Here is a 15,782-nt window from a genome sequence, read left to right as displayed (position 1 = left end):
TGATTCGCCATTCTCTATTCCAGTAATATTCAGGTTTGCTGAAAATGAGATGAGATGAAATGAGCAGGTCCGACGAGCAGGTCTGTGACACCGAGTCTGTGACACGACTCGGTGTTTACAAAGATGTCTCTTGCACTTACAGTGAAGCGGACGGCAGTTTTCACTCTTAAACCAGTAACCATGATGTTCAGAAAAACTGTGGCCGAGACATACTCGATTTCAGCGCGGTGACACTGGGTCACAGTAAAGTTCAGTTCATGCGATTGCCGAGTGGCGAGAAGGTGGATTTGGAACTCCTGTGCGGCTGCACTGCGAGTTGTCCAGATCTGCTTGGAGCGATATTCACTTCAATTCATCACTGACAGGGACAATTTGATTCCAAGATTCTTTTTCTCTGCTGCTTGGTGAGATTTCAAAAGTTGTAAACGACCCATACCGACCCCAAACTCGTCACTTGCACTCTGACAGGTGTAACGCGGTCACACTCTTCACTTCAGTGAGATGAAAGCCGGGAGCGATTTCAGGGTCCAATGCAATGGCGGACAAAACTCATTCCAAGAAAGTGCAGGTCATTGAGGTGCCTTTAAATTCCGAACTGTTTGCACTGAACTTCTTCCCAAAGCGTTTGAGATTCAGGTGGAGCGATTTGGGGACTTCTTTTCCATCTTTGCAAAAGTTTCAACCGCAGGTCAAAATCAAAAGTCGAGGGCGGAATGAGACGCCTTCCTGAAATGTGAGAACCAGGGAAGCAGACTTTGGAGCAAGGTTCTGTTTATTGAGAAAAAGCAGATACAATATTCATCCCGGAACGATCCAGAATCCGATCAGCTCGAAAAGTAACGGTTACCCCGTGATTTGAACACGCAGCCTTCTGGTGACGCAATAAGTCATGAAGATTGAAGCAGGAAGTTGAAAAGTGGGAATTGATAGATTCAGTGAGTGGGCAAAACTGCGGCAAATATAGTTCAATGGGGGGTGAGCGAGATCATCCAATTTAAATCTAAGAAAGATAAATCAGAATGTTTTCTAAATGGTGAGAAACTTGGAACTGTGGAGGAGCAGAGAGATTTCGGGGTCCAAGTACAGAAAGCGCTACCAACTAGCGTACAGTACAGAAATTAATTAAAATGTCTAATGGTCAGTCAGTACGGCCGGTTAACTGTTGATTAGAGTGTATTGTAACGCCTTAATCACGGATTCGATTCTTATAATTTATTTCGGCTTTTTATAACTTTTAAAATCGAAGCTATACAAAAAAAAATATAAAGACAGATTCGAGGGGACAGTTTTTTGAATAACATCCATTGTCACTTTGCCCCTGGACCGGAGAAACACGTCTTTCTTTTTATTCGGGTTTTTTTGGCAACTGACCCTGTGACGCAATGGCGAGTGTGTTGGACTTCTACTTGTTTTGTTTGATAAGCCATTCAAAGGCTGTGGATTCGAGTTGCAACGGCGTTGGATTTTAGTTCGGGAGCTGGGAAGTGAAATTTTGCAGCAAAACCGCAACAGGATCATTAATGTCCGTCAAGGATGTGAAACTGTCCCCGACACTTCATCTTACACAAGTGGCTCCAGTCACACCCGAATTCATGATTCTTAAACCATTCTGAGCTGGATTGGCGAAACACTCTCAAGAAGGAGACTCAACACCTGCTCAGACCGAAAGTCAATCTGCTGGACTTCCGGCTCTGTCAGTCTGCATGTTCCTTCAGACAGGTTTCTAACTGGACACATGCATCCTGCTGCCGTGGCAGCATTGGTGCTTGAGGGGTAGAATTGTTGTTTGCAGTAATTCTATTCCTGTAAAACTAATTCCTGAAGTGTAGGATGGAAAGTATCCTGGCTGAGCGGTCGGAGGCGCTGGTTTAAAGCTCCAGTTGAATCCCACAGTGTGGAGATGGATCAAAATCATTGTTTGTGTCTACAAAACCGCAGCCTCCCTCCTGTAAACAAGTAATACTCAACATCTCTTCTGATATTTCAACAGCGTGGTCCAGAGGAACCACATGGCAATTCAGATAAGTAGATGCATTTTCGAAAACATCAATTCTACCTTCAACTCCGGTCGAAATGTTCACAAACAAAAGGATTGCTTGATCTCGGTGAGACTCGAATTAACAACCCCGGCATTTATCGAGCCTGGAACTCATATAAGGACCGATTGCGCCGTTAGAGCCCGGTCACTCTGATCACCTGTCCCACTCTGCTGGAAAGAATCTTAAGGTGAGAGATCCTTACCTGTGGAAACGTGTCCTGTCCCCGTGATGAAACTAATATCTGCACTTTCACTTTCAGCTTCTTTCACATCCTCTGCTCCATCGCACTGCAATCGGGTTTTCTGTGAACAGGTCAAAATAAACATTGGCAGAAATTATGTCAGTGGTAAAATTCGAATCGAGAAACTCCCCATACATTGAAACCAGCGATTTAAACCACCAGCTCACACTTCCACAAAACAAGGCATGTCTTTAAAGGTCTGTTTAATGATAATATAAATTAATTGAAGCTAATTGACCGTATTTGCCGGGTGATGGGTTGTTCCCCTGAGAGCAGAGAAGGTTCAGAGGAGATTTGATAGAAGTGTTCAAAGTCATGAAAGGTTTAAAGTTAATAAAGAGAAGGTGTTTTAATTGTCGAAATGGTCGGAAACCAGAGGTCACAAATTTGAGGTGATTGCAAAAGAACAAAAGGCGATTTGAGGAAAAACTTAATTTCGCAGCGAGTAGTTCTGATCTGGAATTCGCTGCTTGAAAGGGTGGTGGAATCAGATTCAATCGTGACTTAAAAAAGGAATTTGAAGGGGAAAAATACAGAGCACCGGGAAAGGGCCGGGGAATGGGACTAATTGGATTGCTCCTATACAAAGCCGCCACGGGCTCGATGAGCCGAACAGCCTCCTTCTGTGCTGTAACCATTCTATGATTCGATGGACAGAAGCGGTCTGAATGAATGGGCGATCGGTTGTGGGGAGCAGGGAAATTTTAACTGGTTGTCCGGTTGTGTTACTGACGGCTCCTTGTTCTCGGATTATGGTTTTCATTTTGGGCGTTTCAATGTTTGATATGTGAGAGGTCCCCAGTTCAAATCCCAGAACTCTCCTGTTTCACTATTTCCAGTGAAGATTCACTCATTTCTTTCTCACATCTTTTCAGCGTTGCAGAAAGCAGCATTGATTTAATTCTCGAGCATGTTTGAGGTCCAGAGGCCGGAATGCAGCCGGTTTGTCGACGCAACACACACGGAGAGAGTAAAATGCCTCACGGCGGTGTGCAGATTGAAACTGAAGGTGAACTTATCCCAATTCACGCGATCTCAGAGGTGCAGAATAAAAATGCGCCTTAATTGGTCGGGAATATGAACCCTGTTCCCTCGCGTGGTAAGTGCAAATTCTACCAGTGAAACAGCAACGTTTGCATGGTATCGGGCTCTCTGTGTCCAGTTGGAAACCTGTTTGAAACAACATATAATTTCACAAATCTCCTCTGAGTACCTTGCGCATTCTGATTTACAGCCGTGCATTACTAGCACTCACTGCTTGTGATGGCCGAGTGGTTCAGCCGTTACATCTAAAACTCGACAGGGTCTTTCGGTGAATCATTGGAATCCTGCTCACGCGCCATTTTTTACAGTTTTGTTCAATGCTCAAATAAATATGAACTGGAGATAAAGGACCGCATTTCCTTCTCTCAGACAGATCCTCCACCGCGGCAGAGCCTTTTAATTGGGAGCCCAGTGGTCTCTTGCAAAACTTCAAGGTGCTTGAAGGAAACTTCACAATAATCCACAACTGGAGTATTGTGTCCAATTCTGAGCACCGCACTTTAGGAAGGATGTGAAGGCCTTAGGGGTGGCGCAGAAAAGATTTACTGGAATGGTTTCAGGGATGAAGGACTTCAGTTACGTGGATAGACTGGAGAAGCTGGGGTTATTCTCCTTAGGGCAGGAAGGTTGAGAGGAGATTTGATAGAAGTGTTCAAAATCATGACGGGTTTAGATAAAGTAAATAAAGAGAAACTGCTCCCGTTGGCGGAATGGTCGAGAACGAGAGGGCACAGATTTACGGTGGTTGACAAAAGAACCAAAGGCGATATAAGGAAAAACGTTTTAAATCAGCGAGTAGTTATAATCTGGAATGCATCGCCTGAAAGGGTGGTTGAAGCAGATTTAATCGTGACTTTCTAAAAGGAATTGAATAAGTATTTGAAGGAAAAATATTAGCGGGTCTACAGGGAAAGAACGGGGGAATGGGACGAACTGGATTGCTCTTAAAGAGAGCCGGGTAAGGCTCAATGGGCCGAATGGCCTCCTTCTGTGCAGTAACGATTCTCTGAATGTATGATTCCATCTCTCTCAAGCTTCATTTCAAATTCTGCTAACTTGATAATCAAGCTTTTTTTCTATACTTAGATCTCTCCATCTCTCCCTGTCTCTTTCCCTCTCTGTTTTCCCCTGATGGACTTCTCAGGCTTCGTTGAACGGCCAAAGCTCATCGAACCTGCGACACCAGCAGAGAACGGTAAAGATCGAAAGACTGAGACGGTCGGAAAAGTAAAGGACCAACCCAGATGATGAATTCGTAGCCAATGTCCACATATTGATGTCTCTTCGTCCTCATAGTGAAAACATCAGTACTTTTAGCCCAATATAAAAACAAAGTCTTGTATTTATAAAGCGCTTTTCACGACCTCAAGACCTCCCAAAGCGCTTTACAGACAATGAAGTATTTTTGAAGTGTGGTCACTGTTATACTTGTGGGAGAGTGGATAATCTGCGGATGCCGAGACAGACAACAATGTAGCTTTAGAGCAATTAATTCTGCAAAGTCTCACTTGATAATACAACTCGCACATTCGAAACGAATGTGGCAAAGAGAGGCTAATATTGTTGATATGAAATAGTTAATGTACGGCTTCACATTGCCGTACATCGGAATAGAAAAAGTGATAGGATGGACAGAATGGTGGCCGATCGGCAGTGGGTGGCACAGAATTCTGCATTGGTTTCACCCCTCTGTTGTCAGTGGCTCGTTGGTCTTCGGGTATGATATCTCGCTTTGGGGATTTGCTGATTGTTATGTGAGAGATCCCGGACGAGCCCTGCGGTGTTACCATTTTTAGTCCAAAATCACGAATTGGCTTCTCACGTCTTGTCAGCTGTGCAGTCGGCAGGATTGTCTTCATTCCAGTTCATGGAGGACAGAATGCAGAGGTTCTGTCGACGACAACACACATGGAGAAAGGAAAATGTCACAAGATGGTGTTCAAATTGAAGCTTAATGTGAACGTATCCCAATTCACATGGCAACATGAATGGAGAATGAAAAATTCTCCTCGATTGAGCGGTGATCGAACTCGGGTCTCCCGCGCAGAAAGCAAAAATTTGATCACTGAAATATCAAAGTCCGCACAGCAGCCGGCGGTCTGCGCTCAGTTCGAAACCTGTCTAAAAGAACATACAGTCTCAGAGTTCTCCTGTCATAATCTTCTTCATTCTCTTCTGCAGCGGTGTCGGATTTGTCGCTTGCAGCAGCGATGACCCAATGATTAAGGCGTGAGACTTGCAATGTGATTTTCCAACCCAGCTTCGACGCAACACACGTGGAGAATGGAAAATGTCTGAAATGGTGCGCAGATTGAAGCTGAGGGCAAATGTCGCACAATTCACGCGATCTTATGAATGGAGAATGAAAATAATCCTAAACGAACCGGAAATCGAACCCCGGTTTCTCACGTGATAAATGAGAATTCTATCACCGAGACAGCAAAGTCAGCACATGAACAAGCTGCAAGTTTCCAGTTGGAAACCTGTCTGAGAGAACAAAGTGTCACAGATCTCGTGTGATAACCCTACGCATTCTGATTTATATCTGTGCATCAGCGATGTTTCCAGCTGTGATGGCCGAGTGGTTAAGGCGTTGGACTTGAAATCCAATGGGGTTTCCCTGCACAGGTTCGAATCCTGTTCGCAGCGCTACTTTTTAAAGTTTGTTCACTGTTCAAATTGATATGAACTTGAACGAACGGACCTTGTTCGCTCCCTCAGAGAGGGGCTCCATCGCCAACGACGCTTTTAACTCGGAGCCCAATGATCTCTTGCAAAATTGCAAGACACGTGAAGGAATCTCTCCCAAGCTCCATTCTAAATTCTGCTCGTTCGCAGAACTTGACATTTATACAATTTATTTCTGTGTTTTCATCTCTCCCTGTCTCTGTCTCTTGACTTTGCCTGTTTTCTCCTAATGGACTTCTCAGGCATCGTGAACAGCGAAGAATGATGGAACCTGCAACACCAGCAGAGAAGGGTAAAGATGGAAAGACTGAGACGGTAGGAAAAGAAAAGGTGCAACCTAGCTGATGAATTCGTAATTAATATCCACACATTTATGTTTCTTCCCCTCACAATGAAAAAATCAGCAATTTGAGTACAGTACACTTATGGTAGAGTGTATAATATGCGGATGTTGACACCGACAATCGAACCTTTGCCGTGGTGATGAAAGCGCCGAATCCTAAACACTAAACCCCAAGGAAACGCTGAAAATTCTTTGCTGCGAACAAGCAGAGCAACACGGCCTTCCCGACTTGGCCCTTTGTAATTCAGGCCATTTTCCTGCCAGACAAACTGCTCGCACAAAATGGCATTTTCTGTTCGAAATAATATCGCGACAGAGGTGATGTTCAGGCAATGACATCACCAAGTGCAAGTAGGCATGTACATGAAATGGAAAGTGAGGTAAAATACGACCACAAGCTGCTGATGGACATGTATCCGTTTCCAAAATTCACGCATCGAATGCAGCTCCTGGGAAAACTGCAAGGCCACGCAGGTCCATCGTGAATCATTTGAAGCAACTGGCAGTTTAAAGTGGCATCTCCTGCTGCTTCTGTGGGGAGTGAGAGAGAGGCACTGTCGGTATTTGCGTGCAGCTTGATTTTGCACAGAACTGCACAGAGAAACAGCAAATATACCGGGGCTGTGAGATGTTCTATATTATTGATATTTCGCCACAGGAATATCCGCGGTCAGAAGCTGAAAAGAAGGAGAGATAAGAGGCCTGAGAATAAACACAGAGCTGAATGAATCATGAAAGAGCGAAAGAAAAAATAATGTCATCAGTTCCACTTTGGCTCGTGCGCAATCTTGGGAGCTCCCCAATGGCCTGGTGGTGAGAATTCGTTACTCTCACCGCCACGAGTGTTCGATTCCCAGTCAGGGAATTAACTTTAAAAAGAGTTATGAACTTCTTAAATTAATTACATGAAGCTAATTAAATCCTGTTCGTAGTTGAGTCCCTGTTTTAATCACCATGAATCAATCGATAACTTTCTATTTCAGACTGAAGGCGATGTTGACGTGGTTACCGAGAGACAGTCAAAACTTTAATAAGATTTTCATGCTTTGAATGTGATGAATTTTTTTCATTTTATAGACTGCATCTTAAGAGTGGGATTAAAAACGCAGTGGAGTCGTTGTTAAATTTAACATTAACTGGCAATTGTCGCTGTTTATCACAGGAGCGCCCGAACTGGTTCTCCGATCAAGATGAAAGTAACGCAACGAGGAACATCTGATACAACACGAAAGGCATCGGGCTATGACAAAAATCCCCACCGTTTTGCTTTTCCAAAATAAAGGGTGTGAAATGTATTCTCTGAACATAGGAACAGTCTGGTCTCACTCACTACAGAAATCTCCATGTCACAGAGAACCAGCTCTCCTGCTGCGAATGCGGCCTCCCTTCGGGCCTTTCGGGGGCTTGTCTGTCAAGGAGAATTGTAATTACCGTGAAGCCAATGTTCCATTCCTTTATATGATTCATGTGCCTGATTCCCGACCGCAGGGTAAATGGTAGAATATCAGCCTTGCTCAGCTGGCAATGATTCTTGATTCCAAAACATGCGTTGAAACCCTGGAACTTTGAGACGATGAATCCTGAGGAAAAATAAAATAATAGCTCGAACAATCAAACTTTCACGATAACGGATAACACCGCCGAGAACAGGTGAAGAGATCACCTGCTAAACCAATTATTCACTGGGCTAAACTTTGAGATTGCAGCGGCCAATCTAACAACTGTCTACAGTCAGTGAAAAATGAATGATTAAAGCTTGTAGGAGTGAAAATCCAACAAGCCGGTCTTCAATCTTAAACCAGCAACTATGAAGAAAAACTTGCCGGAGAAATACTCGATTTCAGTGCGGCGACACTGGGCCAGAGTAAAGTTCATTCAATATAATTGCCGAGTGGCTGGAGGGTGGATTTGGAACTCCTGACCGATTGCACCACGCATTTTCCAGATCTGCTTGGATCACCAATCCCTTCAGTTCATCACTTAGAGGGACAATTCGATTCTCTGTTTCTTTTTCCTGACGATTGATGAAATTTTACAAATTGGAAGCGATCAATATCAAAGCTAAACACGCCACCGACATGCTCACAGATACAAAGCGGCCACACTCTGCTTCAATGAGATGAAAGTCAAGAGCGATTTCACTTTCGAATGCAATGGCTCACACAATTCATTCAACGAAAGTTCAGGTCGTTGAGGTGCCTTTAAAATCCTGATTGTTTCTATTGAACTTCTTCCCAAAGCATTTGAGATTCACGTGGGACGATTTGGGGACGTTATTTTCTTTTGTGCAAAAGTTTCAACTGCAGTTCAAGATCAAAATTCCTGGGACGACAGTTGTTCACAATTTATCGGTGCTGGGACCACTGCTGTCCACAATTTATCGGTGCTGGGACCACGGTTGTTCACAATTTGTTGATGCTGGCACAACTGTTGTTCACAATATATCAGTGATAGGACCACTGTTGTTAACACTTCATCAGCGGTGGGACCACTGTTGGTCACAATTTATCGGTGCTGGGACCACTTTTGTTCAAAATTTACATTCATGATTTGGACACGGGAATCGGAAGTACAATTTCAAAATTTAGGGACGACGCCTAATTGCGAGCTGTCGTTAATGCAAAGAAAAATGCGAATAATAAAGGAAGACATTAGTAAATTTGCAGAATGGGCTTGTAAATGGCAAATTAATTGCAATATTTATTATATACTCCCTTGCCTTTTTGCCCCCCCCCCCACCCCACTAAATGCATTACCTCACACTTCTTCAGATTGAATTGCATTTGCCACTTTTCTTTCCACTTGTCTGCTCTGTGGATATCTTCCTGCAGTCGACAGCTTTCCTCCTCACTATCAACCACAGGAACAATTTTTGTATCATCTGCAAATTTCTTCATCATGCCACCTACATTTAAGTCCAAATCAATGATCTGTACCATGAAAAGCAGGGACCTATTACGAAGCAGCATGGAACCCCACTCGAAACAGCCTTCCAGTCACAAAAACACCCGTCGACCACAACCGCTTGCTTCCTGCTGCTCAGCCAATTTTGGATTCAACTTGCCAATGTCCTTTGGATCCAATGGGCTTTTACATTTTTGACAAATCTGCCATGTAGGACTTTGTCAAAAGCCTCGTTAAAATCCATGTTGACTCCATCAATCGCGATACCCTCATCGATCCTCATTGATACCTCCTCAAATAATTCAATTCAAACGACCATCCCTGAACAAATCCACGCTGACTGTCCTTGATTAATCCGTGCCTTTCTAAATGACGATTCATACTACCCATCGAGTTTATGCTGACTGGCCTGTATTTACTCGATCTTTCCCTTTCTCCCTTTTCAAACAATGGTACAACGTTGGCAATCCTCAAATCCTCCTGCACGACGCCTTTTGCAAGGGTGGATTGGAAAATGATGGTCAGAGCCTCCGCTATTTCCTTCCTTGCTTCTGTTAACATCCTGGGATATATTTCATCTGGGCCTGGAGATTCAGGTCGAGCGATTTGGGGACGTTATTTCCTTTTATGCAAAAGTTTCAACTGCAGTTCAATTTCAAAATTCCTAGAACCACAGTTGTTCATAATTTATACATGCTGGGACCACTGCTGTTCACAATTAATCGGTGCTGGGACCACTGTTCACAATTTATCAGTGGTGGGACCACTGTAGTTCACAATTTATCGGTGCTGGGACCACGGTTGTTCACAATTTATCGGTGCTGGGACCACTGTTGCTCAAAATCTATCGCTGCTGGGACCACTGTTTTTCAAAATTTATCGGTGCTGGTACCACTGTTTTTCAAAATTTATCGGTGCTGGGACCACTGCTGTTCACAATTTACATTTATGATTTGTACACTGGAATCGGAAGTACAATTTCAAAATTTAGGGACGACACCTAATTGCGAGCTGTAGTCAATACAAAGGAAAAATGCGAATAATAAAGGAAGACATTAGTAAATTTTCAGAATGGGCGTGTCAATGGCAAATTAATTACAATGTTTATTGTACACTCCCTTGCCTTTTGCCCCCCCCCCCTCAACTAAATGCATTACCTCACACTTCTTCAGATTGAACTGCATTTGCCACTTTTCTATCCACCTGTCTGCTCCATGGATATCTTCCTGCAGTCGACAGCTTTCCTCCTCACTCTCAAGCACAGGACCAACTCTTGTATCATCTGCAAATTTCTTCATCATGCCCCCTACATTTAAGTCTAAATCAATGATCTGTACCACGAAAAGCAGGGACCTAGTACGAAGCCGCATGGAACCCCACTCGAAACAGCCTTCCAGTCACAAAAGCACCCGTCGACCACAACCGCTTGCTTCCTGCTACTCAGCCAATTTTGGATTCAACTTGCCAATGTCCCTTGGATCCAATGGGCTTTTACATTTTTGACAAATCTGCCCTGCAGGACTTTGTCAAAAGCCTCGCTAAAATCCATGTAGACTACATCAATCGCGATACCCTCATCGATCCTCCTTGATACCTCCTCAAATAATTCAATTCAAACGACCATCCCTTAACAAATCCACGCTGACTGTCCTTGATTAATCCGTGCCTTTCGAAATGACGATTCATACTTCCCATCGAGTTTCGGCCGACTGGCCTGTATTTACTCGATCTATCCCTTTACCCCTTTTTCAGCAATGGTACAACGTTAGCAATCCTCAAATCCTCCTGCACGACACCTTTTGCCAGGGTGGATTGGAAAATGATGGTCAGAGCCTCCGCTATTTCCTTCCTTGCTTCTGTTAACAACCTGGGATCTATTTCATCTGGGCTTGGAGATTCAGGTCGAGCGATTTGAGGACTTCTTTTTCCTCTTTGCAAACGTTTGTCCCGCAGGTCAAGATGACAAGTCTTGGTCCGAATTAGGATGTCTTCCGGCTTTGAACCTCAAATCGTGAATTATACCCCGATCCCAACGAGCCCAGAAACAAGAACGTGTCCTTAAATTAACGTGTTACAGGCACATTCTCTGAGAGGTCTGTCTGTGGAATGAAAGGGCGTTTTTGAACAGTCGTTCTGTTATCCGTTCCCTCCTGAAACCTGAACAAAAACGAACACCACATTGTTATTTTGTCGCTTTACTCCATAAATTAGGTAAAATAATGAACTGCACAAGGCACTACTGGGAGTTGAACCGAGGATCTTCTGTTTGCTAAACAGATGCTTTAACCAACTAAGCCACAGCGCCAATTGATAACATGGTGCCCCCACCTCCTCACTAATATCTATCAGCGACACTTCACTGTTGGGGGTTCAGGCCGTTTTGTCTCTCCCCATTTCGCTTGTCCGTTCACCTGTGCATCCCGACACTGACTGCATTTCTCGCTGAGTTTATCTTTGTGTATCCTTCAGTGAGTTGATACATGGATGATTATGTGTGATTGTATTTGTGACATGAAATAAATCAGGGCTTCGGACAATTCTCGCTCTGACATTGGAGAACTATTGAGCCGAACTTTTCAGCGAAGTGTTGTTTATTGTGGTGCTGAAACTAAAAAAATCGTAAGAGGAGCAAAAAGGGAAAAGGAGAAAAACTTATGAGGGAAAATGAGGACAACTCTCAAGGTTTTTACGAGTATATTCAGAGAAAGAAGGGAGGCTGAGAGTAATGTGGGCCGCTTAAAGACAGATGGAGGTGATATTGTAATTGAAAATCAGGAAATGGCAGAGTTGCTAAATTTTTACTTTGCATCGGTCGTCACAGAAATGGATGAGGCTAACATACCAGAGACACGAGGAAAACTGTTAATAAATCAAGGGGATTCAGTACAAGTAAAATAATGGCAATGGAGAAAATGAGGAGGCGAAAGATAGACAAATATCCAGGACCTGATGTTTACCACCCCAGGGATTAAAAGGAACAGGTGAGGAAATTGTACATACTTTAGTCATGATCGATCAAAACTCTCTTGATTTAGGAATTGTTATTTAACGAAGCGCATCTTGATTGGAGGCTTCTTTTTGAGAAAGATCTCGAAGTGATAATAGAGAGACCGAAAATAAAGCTGTTTGGCAGGAGCGCTGATGCTGTCGGTTGTTCGCTGCTCTCGTGTTGCACAATTGTTAAGCGTGCGTTACTTATTTATAGCAGGATGGGCTGCAGAAATGACCAGGTTGTGAGTTCGAGCGTCTTCTAAAACAATCAAACCTTTTATTCCGAACATTTTGATCGGAGTTCAAGGTACAAATGGTATCTTCAATAACGCATCTTGTTAACAACCAGTCGTTTTTACAATACGCCCTTGTGGGACAAACGTCTGGAGGTCAACAATCGACTTCTTAGTTTTCCCATGTGGGCATTTGGGTTCCTCTGGCCTACCGTCTTTCAATAGCAAATGTCAGTTTACTTGTTCAAAGGGGGAGAGGGGGCTTTTAGCGGCAGCTCATATGGCAAAGGGGCCGGTACGAGATCTTTAAATGTAAACAACCAAAAAACAATTCTTCTTTTCTTTCAGCCGATATTCATCGGTTGCAAGTTTCGTGTTGGGAAAATTTGGAAGAGAAATATTCTGCCTGGTTTCACCGTGTAACGGGTGAAATTATTCAGCTTACAGATGTTAATACGCTGAAAGGTCGGGAGGCCTTTTCCAACTCCCGTGTGGGACAAGTTCAGCCTTTGAGCCTCTGGGTAAAGTGTTATTTTTAATTGCTGCTAACGAATGACAAGACATTTCGCACAAACAAGAAGAATTGTAAACTCACGAGTTCACTGTCCATGTTTCTTACATCTTGTTCAACAGGAAAAAGGATTCTCCTCAACATGTTCCTGAGAATTTTATCAAACGGACCTCACCCTCGTTCGACGGCTGCAGGGATAATTCAGAGATCTCCCATGAATATGTACGATGGGAGCTTATGTCGAATCGAGCCTGGGTAGCTCAGTCGGTAGAGTATCAGAATTTCAAAGTGGGCAGTGAGCTGAAGGTGCAGCGTTTAACTCCCTGTCCAGGCTCCAAATTTCGGAACAGCTGGCAAGCTGTGACTTTGTTGGGGGACCTGAGATGTGTTGTCAAAGTTTCGCTGGTATCTTGTTTCCCAGGGATGGGCAGTAATGAGCCGTCTGAGGCGGTTCCCGATCAGGAATTCAACTTTACTGTATTAGTTCACTGTATTAATTTCGCAAAACTCATTAAACTCTGTAAAAAAGACGAATACTTGTTCAAATCGCCATTGATCAACCAGTAACTTTCTGTTTCCGGCTGAAAGAAATGCTAACTTTTTTATGCGTTAATTCACCAGGCAGAATTTAGGGAGTTCAGAGGGGAAGTGAAAAAGGAAATGAGAGGCAAAGAGAAATATGACTATTGACTGACGGCCAACATAAAAGGGAATCCAAAAGACTTCGACAGGCATGCAAACAGTAAACGGGTAGTAAGAGGAGGGGTGAGGCCGATTCGGCACGATAAAGGAGATCTACTCATGGAGGCAGAGGGGATGGCCTTGGTACCAAATGAGTACTTTGTATCTGTCTTTACCAAGAAGACAGAGTCTCAGCAAAGGAAGTTATCGTTGAGATACTGGATGGTCTAAAAATTGATAAAGAAGATGCACTTGAACGGCTAGCTGTACTTAAAGTAGATAAGCCACCAGATCCGGATGGAATGCATGCTAGGTTGCTGAGGGAAGTAAGGGTGGAAATTGCGGAGGTACTGACCATAATCTACCAACATCCTTCGATATGTGGGTGGTGCCAGAGGACTGGAGAATTGCAAAGGTTACACCCTTGTCCAAAAAAGGGTGTACGGATAAACCCAGCAATTATAGGCCAGTCAGTTTAACCTCAGTGGTGGGGAAACGTTTCGAAACGATAACCCGGGACAGAATTAACAGCCACTTGGACGAGGGTGGATTGATTAGGGAAAGGCAGCACGGATTTGTTAAAGGCAAATCGTGGTTAACTGACCTGTTAGAGTTTTTTGGTGAGGTAACAGAGAGGATAGATGAGGGCAATTTAGTTGATGTGGTGTATGTGGACTATCAAAAGGTGTTTGATAAAGTGCCGCATGGTGGGCTTATCATCAAGATTGCGGCCCATGGAATAAACGGGGCAGAAACAACATAAATGCAGAATTGACGAACAGAAGGAAACAGAGATTACTGGTGAACTGTTGTTTTTCGAACTGGCGAGAGGTGTACAGTGGCGTTCCCCAGGGTTCAGTGCTGGGACCACTGATTTTCTTGATATATATTAATGACTTGGACTTGAGTGCGCAGAGCACAATTTCAAAATTTGCAGATGAAACAAAACTTGGAACAGTAGTAAACAATGATAAGGATAGTGATGGACTTCAAAGGATATAGACAGGCTGGTGGCTTGGGCGGAGACGGGGCAGATGAAATTTAACGCAAAAAAAATGCGAAGTGATACATTTCGGTCGGAAAAACGAGGAGAGGCAAAATAAACTCCAGGGCACAAATGTAAAAGCGGTAGAGGAACAAAGAGGGGTTTTTGTGTACAAATCGTTGAATGTGGCAGGGCAGGTTGAGAAAGCGGTTAAAAAGGATACGGGATCCTGGGCTTTATAAATAGATGTGTAGAGTACAAAAGTATAGAAGTCAGGATGAAACTTTATAACACACTGGTTCGAACACAACTGAAATTTTGTGTGGGGTTCGGGACACCGCACTTCAGGAAAGATGTGAAGGCCTTCGAGGGGGTGCAGAAAAAAAATACGATCATAATTCCAGGGATAAGGGACTTTACTTACGTGGATAGACCGGAGAATCTGAGGTTGTTCTCCTTGGAACAGAGACGGTTTTGTCGAGATTTGATAGAGGTATTCAAAATCATGAAGGATCGAGGCATGGAAGATGGAGAGAAACTGTTCCCATTGGCGGAAGGGTCAAGAACCAGAGGACAGAGATTTAAAGTGATTGGCAAAATAACCAAAGGTGACATGAGGAAAAACTTTTTTACACAGCGAGAGGTTCGGATCTCAATGCACTGCCCGAGGGTGTGATGGAGGCCGATTCAATCATGGCCTTCAAAGGGGAGCTGGATAGGTACTTGAAAGGGAAAAAAATGCAGGGCTTCGGGGAAAGGCAGGGGAGTGGTTCTAGCTGGATTGCTCTTGCAGAGATCTCGCACGGACTCGATGGCGCGAATGGCCTCTTTCCGTGCTGTAAGTTTTCTATGATTCAATACTACGTGTAGGTTGCAATGCAAAGGGAACAGAGCGTGCCACAAATCGACACGACTCTGAGTATCCTCACAAGCAATGTATTTTTAGAGCAACTAATTCTGAAACGTCTTACTTGATAACTCAATTCGTGCACTCGAAAGCAATTTGGTAAAGGGAGACTAATATTGGTGAATGGAAATAGTTGGTGCACAACTTGATATTGCTGTCCACCCGAAGAGAAAACGAGATTGGATGGATCGAAGTGGTCTGAAAGGATGGGCGAT

At 43.7% G+C, this 15,782-nt stretch overlaps 2 non-coding genes across 2 annotated transcripts; one reads left to right on the top strand and one right to left on the bottom strand.

Moving 5' to 3' along the window:
- Window positions 1–5,891: 5,891 nt before the first annotated feature.
- On the top strand, window positions 5,892–5,973 carry trnas-uga (transfer RNA serine (anticodon UGA)). Its single transcript has one exon. It is a non-coding gene; the product is annotated as a tRNA-Ser (tRNA).
- Window positions 5,974–11,490: 5,517 nt separating this feature from the next.
- trnaa-agc (transfer RNA alanine (anticodon AGC)) lies at window positions 11,491–11,564 on the bottom strand. Its single transcript has one exon. It is a non-coding gene; the product is annotated as a tRNA-Ala (tRNA).
- Between the last annotated feature and the right edge of the window lie 4,218 nt (window positions 11,565–15,782).

The sequence above is a fragment of the Heptranchias perlo genome, chromosome 20, assembly GCF_035084215.1.
Source record: "Heptranchias perlo isolate sHepPer1 chromosome 20, sHepPer1.hap1, whole genome shotgun sequence".
In the NCBI taxonomy this organism is placed as follows: domain Eukaryota; kingdom Metazoa; phylum Chordata; class Chondrichthyes; order Hexanchiformes; family Hexanchidae; genus Heptranchias; species Heptranchias perlo.
This window is presented reverse-complemented; position numbering and strand designations above follow the sequence as displayed.